We start from the raw sequence: 6,000 nt of genomic DNA on the forward strand, positions 1-6,000 counted from the left end.
TCGGCTTGTCAGAGACTGTTCTTGACTGGTTCAAGTCCTATTTCACTGACCGCAGTCAATTTGTTTTCATGGGTGGTTATAGGTCCAAAGTTGGTTCTGTTCATACGGGTGTTCCACAGGGGTCAGTCTTGGGTCCTTTACTCTTTAGTATGTACATCTATCCACTTGGTCAATTACTACAATCTCTCAACCTTAACTATCACCTTTATGCTGATGATACACAGATTTATATACATACTAGACCGGGTCAGCAAGTGAACGTTGGGCATCTTTCTAACTGTATTGCTGAGATAAAGACTTGGATGTCCAATAATTTTCTGTCTCTAAACGGCTCAAAAACAGAAGTTATGCTCTTTGGATCTCCACATCAACTGCGAAAGGTTGGGTCTCCTACTCTGTCTGTTGATGGCGTTGCACTGGAGTTTAAGACCAAATTAAAAAATCTGGGTGTCATTTTTGACGCCACACTGTCATTTGAGCCTTTTGTCCAGAATACAGTTAAGACATCATTTTATCATCTTAGAAATATAGCCCGGCTACGTCCTATGTTGTCCTTTTCGGTAGCTGAGAAGTTGATAAACTCTTTTGTCTTTTCGCGCATTGACTACTGCAATGGTCTTCTAGTTGGGGTTTCTAAATCATCATTGGATAAATTGCAATATCTTCAAAATTCAGCTGCTAGAGTACTTTCTGGGGCCAGGGCCAGGGACCATATAACCCCGGTCTTGGAGTACCTGCACTGGCTACCTGTTAGGTACCGTATTGATTTTAAAATCCTTATGCTGGCCTATAAATCTCTGCACAATCTGGCACCTCAGTATTTGACTGACTTATTAATCCCCTACACACCACGTCGCAATTTGCGCTCCTCTCAGAGTGGTCTTTTGGTTGTTCCGAAGACACGGCTTCGTACGTGGGGTGACCGAGCATTTTCTGCCTATGCTCCTAAGCTCTGGAATTCTCTCCCGGCCGACATCAGGGAAGCAAGTACATTAGTGACTTTTAAATCTCTTCTTAAAACATTTTATTTTAGGATTGCTTTTACATGAACTTGATTTTATGTGTTTATTTGTTTTGTATTTCCATTGTGTTTATTCATTTGCTGTTATGCTTGTCTGTAAAGCGCTTTGAGAAAGCTACTTTTAAAGGCGCTATACAAAATAAATTTATTATTATTATTATTAAAATCATCTTAGATTTTGTGTTACAAGTGTTACTCTTAATTAAAAGTGTTTTAATTTTTGCCAGCCCCATATTTCAAGTTGTAGTTTCTCTTTTATAGATTTAACAGGGTTTTCTAGGTCTTGAAGTTTTGAAGATGAAAATGAAGTAAATTAAAATAATTTACTCAACCTCAAGTTGTTCCAAACCCGTGTGAATTTCTTTCTTCTGCTGAACACAAAAGATGACATTTTAAAGAATGTCAGTAGCCAAACAGCTGATGGGCCCTTTTAACTTCCATGGTATTTTTTTCTCATGTGGAAGTCAATGTCCATCGACTGTTTGGTTAACGACATTCTTCAAAATATCTTTTGTGTTCAGAAAGAAATTCATTCAGGGTTGGAACAACTTGATGGTGAGTAAATGACAGAATTTAAATTTTCGTGTGAACTATCCCTTTAAGTGCCCCATGGTATGTGTATCCTTGATGGGGAATTACTGTAGAATATAAATTTAGAGTTAGTCAAAATAAATGGGAATTATTACCTACTGTATACACTTAGGGCGGTTGCTAGAGGGGAGTTAAAAAGCTGCTCATAATAAATAGACAATCTTCTCACTGTTATTATGAAAAAAATTAAATACATCAACTCATTCCACTCAAGAATGCACAGGCAAATATTGATAGACTTATACAGGTAAGTGAAGCAGGAGAAACAATATAAACTACCATTTGATATGGTACATACATAGCAATTTCTTCTTTTATCCATTTCTATTCGGTCCTTTCAATATTTATAAACACTGATGCAAAAATCATTCTCTGTTTTATGCTTATTATCATAAGATATCAAAAAATATAACAAATTGAACATAAAGCTGATATCATCAAGTCATATCATCAATCAGTATAATCAACAAACAACTGAAAACAAATTGCATATATAAAAAACGTAAAGAGTTTAGATAGGGATACAAATATATCCTTGTTATTCCCAGTATATTCAGATAATATTTCATGATATACATACATACAGATTGGCATGCAAACAAAGAGGGTGAAGGTCCATTCTTTATACACAAAAGGAGCAGGTGTCATTATAAATCCAGAAGCTGCAGGCAGGATCCATCTGTCTTGTTGAATGAGGATGCTGAAATGCAGCTGGCATTCTATGTCATTGCAATCATTTATAGTGATATATCTTTTCAGTGATAAGTGATGTTATTCTTGAACATAAGTTGTCATCTTAGATTTTTGCAGATGTTTTTGAATAAAATCGTAGTTGTCACGGTTGAGTTCAAACTAAATAACACGATATTCATACACAGTTCAAATAGTGAAATATGAGCTCCTATCTGGTACTTGAATACAGCTGTTTTGTAGTGCGCCAGCATCAAGGCTTTTCAACAAGCCTGCTGTGCAACTCTTGTTTGACATTGCAGTCCATTGAACAGACTGCATGCAAGCCTCACAGCCTCGTTTTCATGAGTAATATCCTGAATGCGGTTTATTATCTTAACAGACAGATGACAAAAGGTTTGTGTGATTTTACTGTAGAATTAGATGCCCTGGAAGCAGCTGCTGGACTGCTGTCTGAGACACAAATGCAGTAAACATTTCTGGTAATTAAAATTATTTGTGTTATTTTAATAATTACAAACATGAATAAGTTGAAAATCCATTTAACTGACTGTATCAAAATGATGACAGTTGCCACAGTCATGTCCTTTTTAGTTTTATTGCTATGTTCTGTTGTTTTCAGTTCTCATTCGTTCATTAGTTGTTATGGTTCCTGATCACATATGTTCCTTCTTCCTTTAATGATCTTTCCTTGTGTATTTAAGTTCTCAGTTTTCCTCAGTTCATTCATTGTCATTATATTGTGTCATGCATTTCGTCTGTTGGATTTACTGTTACAACAGTGTGAATTAAATTAATTAATTGTTGAGTTCACCAGAAAGTTCAAAGCAAAGGAAGATATTTGCTTTTAAATAAATCATTTTTAAGGACTACAACAAACGGCTGGGAGGGACTACATGAAATTCCTCCCGGGTTAGTGACATAACTTACCCTAAAATGTACATAAACCCCGCCCCTGGGAACAGAGGAAGAGTACAGCACAGTATAGTACAGCATATTTGTGAGTCTGCTCAAGCTGTCGCATACATCTTTTCACATGCAATACAGTAAGTAACACAAATGCAATAGCATGTCACTCTGTAGGCATCTTACAACAGTTCCCACACAAGCAATTTTACATATTATCATGACAGAATATACTAATCAAAGACTTGAAGATAATTAACTCCACATCAGCAACATAAATTCATCAACTAACCATTCGGAAACGTCCTGTTGCATTCTACATGTTGTCACTTCTTCTTGAGTCTCTCCATCATCGTCCGACTCCATTTTAAACATAAACATCCAGAACAGTATCTGACATTTTAGCATTTGTCTGCAAGGTAATCAGAGCTGCTAACACACACTCTTGAAGCTCCGCCCTCTGTGCCGGGAGCAGAAGCTCATTTGCATTTAAAGGGACACACACAAAATGACACGTTTTTGCTCACCCTCAAAAAGGGACAATTATAAAATGCTGTAAAAAATAATCTGGGGGGTATTTTTGAGCTAAACTTCACATACAAATGCTGGGGATATCAGAGACTTATTTTACATCTTGTGAAAAGGGACATTATACCACCCCTATAAAACTAATTTTCATGCTAGGTTTATTTTGCGTAAGATAATGCTTTATCTAATATCCAATAGTTATTTCTAAAAAGTGTCATAATGCTTTTTAAAAACTGTTCTAATTCTTTGAGAATAGTATAACAATGATGGAGCAGAGGAGTGATCTCATTGGAATGACTTTCAGAAAGATTTTCTCTAGGTGAAGAATGAAAAAAAAAAAAATCAATATCTATCCTACTTTAAAGAGCTTGAGCATTTCAAGCGGCAGAGGACATAACTGCAGTGCATGCTTGTAATAAACAGAACATCATTGTGTGTTGGTTGGTGGGGGTGAGACATTGTGGGCCCCCCATACGCCCCTGCGGAAGCTACTATATTATTATTGTTAATGATCTTGATGTGAATGGGGCTTTAGGGTCTATGAAAGTTTCCAAGGATCCTATTTTCGCCTGCCTCTTGAGAAAATACGTCATACATCAAGTCCCAAGCAATTAATGGGAAGTGCTCCTTGACGACATGCTTGTAAGGCTGGAGTATAAGGGATAGAGCTTTAGTGCTCGGTTTGACCAGCCAATGATTAGCCATCATGATCATGAGTGTATATAGAGTTCCTAACCTCATTCATTTTTTATTGATGCAAGAGAGCGTAGACACCAACGAATAGGGAACAAAAGCGAAAGAGCTGCAACGGGAGCTCAGAGCAAGGTTACTGTGCTGTAAAAATAGAGATAAGCTGCTGGACATGAATGGTTGCTGTTAGCTGTCCTTGCTTCAAAGACATTTGCTAGACATTGTGTGATTAAGGCTAAGGGGGTGACACTGTGTTGACAGCGTCATGCTGTATTGTTTTGCATGTGCCATTGTTTTCTTATCGTGATGATGGCCCTGCAGAATTGTTAAACACAAAAACTGGCATCACAGATGCACATTTATGGACAGCTAAAGCAATAAATCCTTTATACAAATTCCTTTATAAGGCAATGGCCTTTTCCCCTTGACATTAAATTGTACATATAAATGTTCTATGGACATACAGGTGCTGGTCATAAAATTAGAATATCATCAAAAAGTTGATTTATTTCAAGAATTCAACTTAACAGGTGAAACTAATATATTATATAGACTCATTACATGCAAAGTGAGATATTTCAAGCCTTTATTTGTTATAATTTTGATGATTATGGCTTACAGCTTATGAAACCCACGAAATCAAAATCCCAGAAAATTTCAATATTACATGAAATCACACAGTAATTACACAGTAATATCATGGTCATTGAACCAGGTTTTGGTTCTTTTGGCAGTGTGGGCAGGTGCAAATCCTGCTGGAAAATGAAGTCAGCATCTCCATGAAGCTTGTCTGCTGAAGGAAGCATGAAGTGCTCTGAAAACGTCCTGGTAGACGGCTGCATTGAGTGGACAGCACAGTGGACCAACACCAGCCGATGACATGGCTCCCCAAACCAACACAGACCGTGGAAACTTCACACTGGACTTCAAGCATCTTGGATTGTGTGCCTCTCCATTCTTCCTCCAGACTCTGGGACCTTGGTTTCCAAATGAGATGCAAAATTTGCTCTCATCAGACTTTGGACTTTGGTCCACTGTGCTTTATTAAATCTAGAGTCAACACAGCCGTCTACCAGGACATTTTCAGAGCACTTCATGCTTCCTTCATTTTCCAGCAGGATTTGCACCTGCCCACACTGCCAAAAGAACCAAAACCTGGTTCAATGACCATGGTATTACTGTGTAATTACTGTGTGATTTCATGTAATATTCAAATTTTCTGGGATTTTGATTTCGTGGGTTTCATAAGCTGTAAGCCATAATCATCAAAATTATAACAAATAAAGGCTTGAAATATCTCACTTTGCATGTAATGAGTCTATATAATATATTAGTTTCACCTGTTAAGTTGAATTCTTGAAATAAATCAACTTTTTGATGATATTCTAATTTTATGACCAGCACCTGCACAAAAAAGCACAATATTTTTAATCCATACAGCTGTGAAAGGGGTGGTCAGGATGAAAAACTGCTTCAGAGGCTGTTACTGCAACAATAGGTCTTCAGGTATTAGCTGTTCAGAGAAAATGCTTTATCAGAGTAGAGACGTGTGCTAACGTAGATGTTAAACTTAT

This window comes from Leuciscus leuciscus (assembly GCF_965113295.1).
Source record: "Leuciscus leuciscus genome assembly, chromosome: 6".
Lineage (NCBI taxonomy): Eukaryota > Metazoa > Chordata > Actinopteri > Cypriniformes > Leuciscidae > Leuciscus > Leuciscus leuciscus.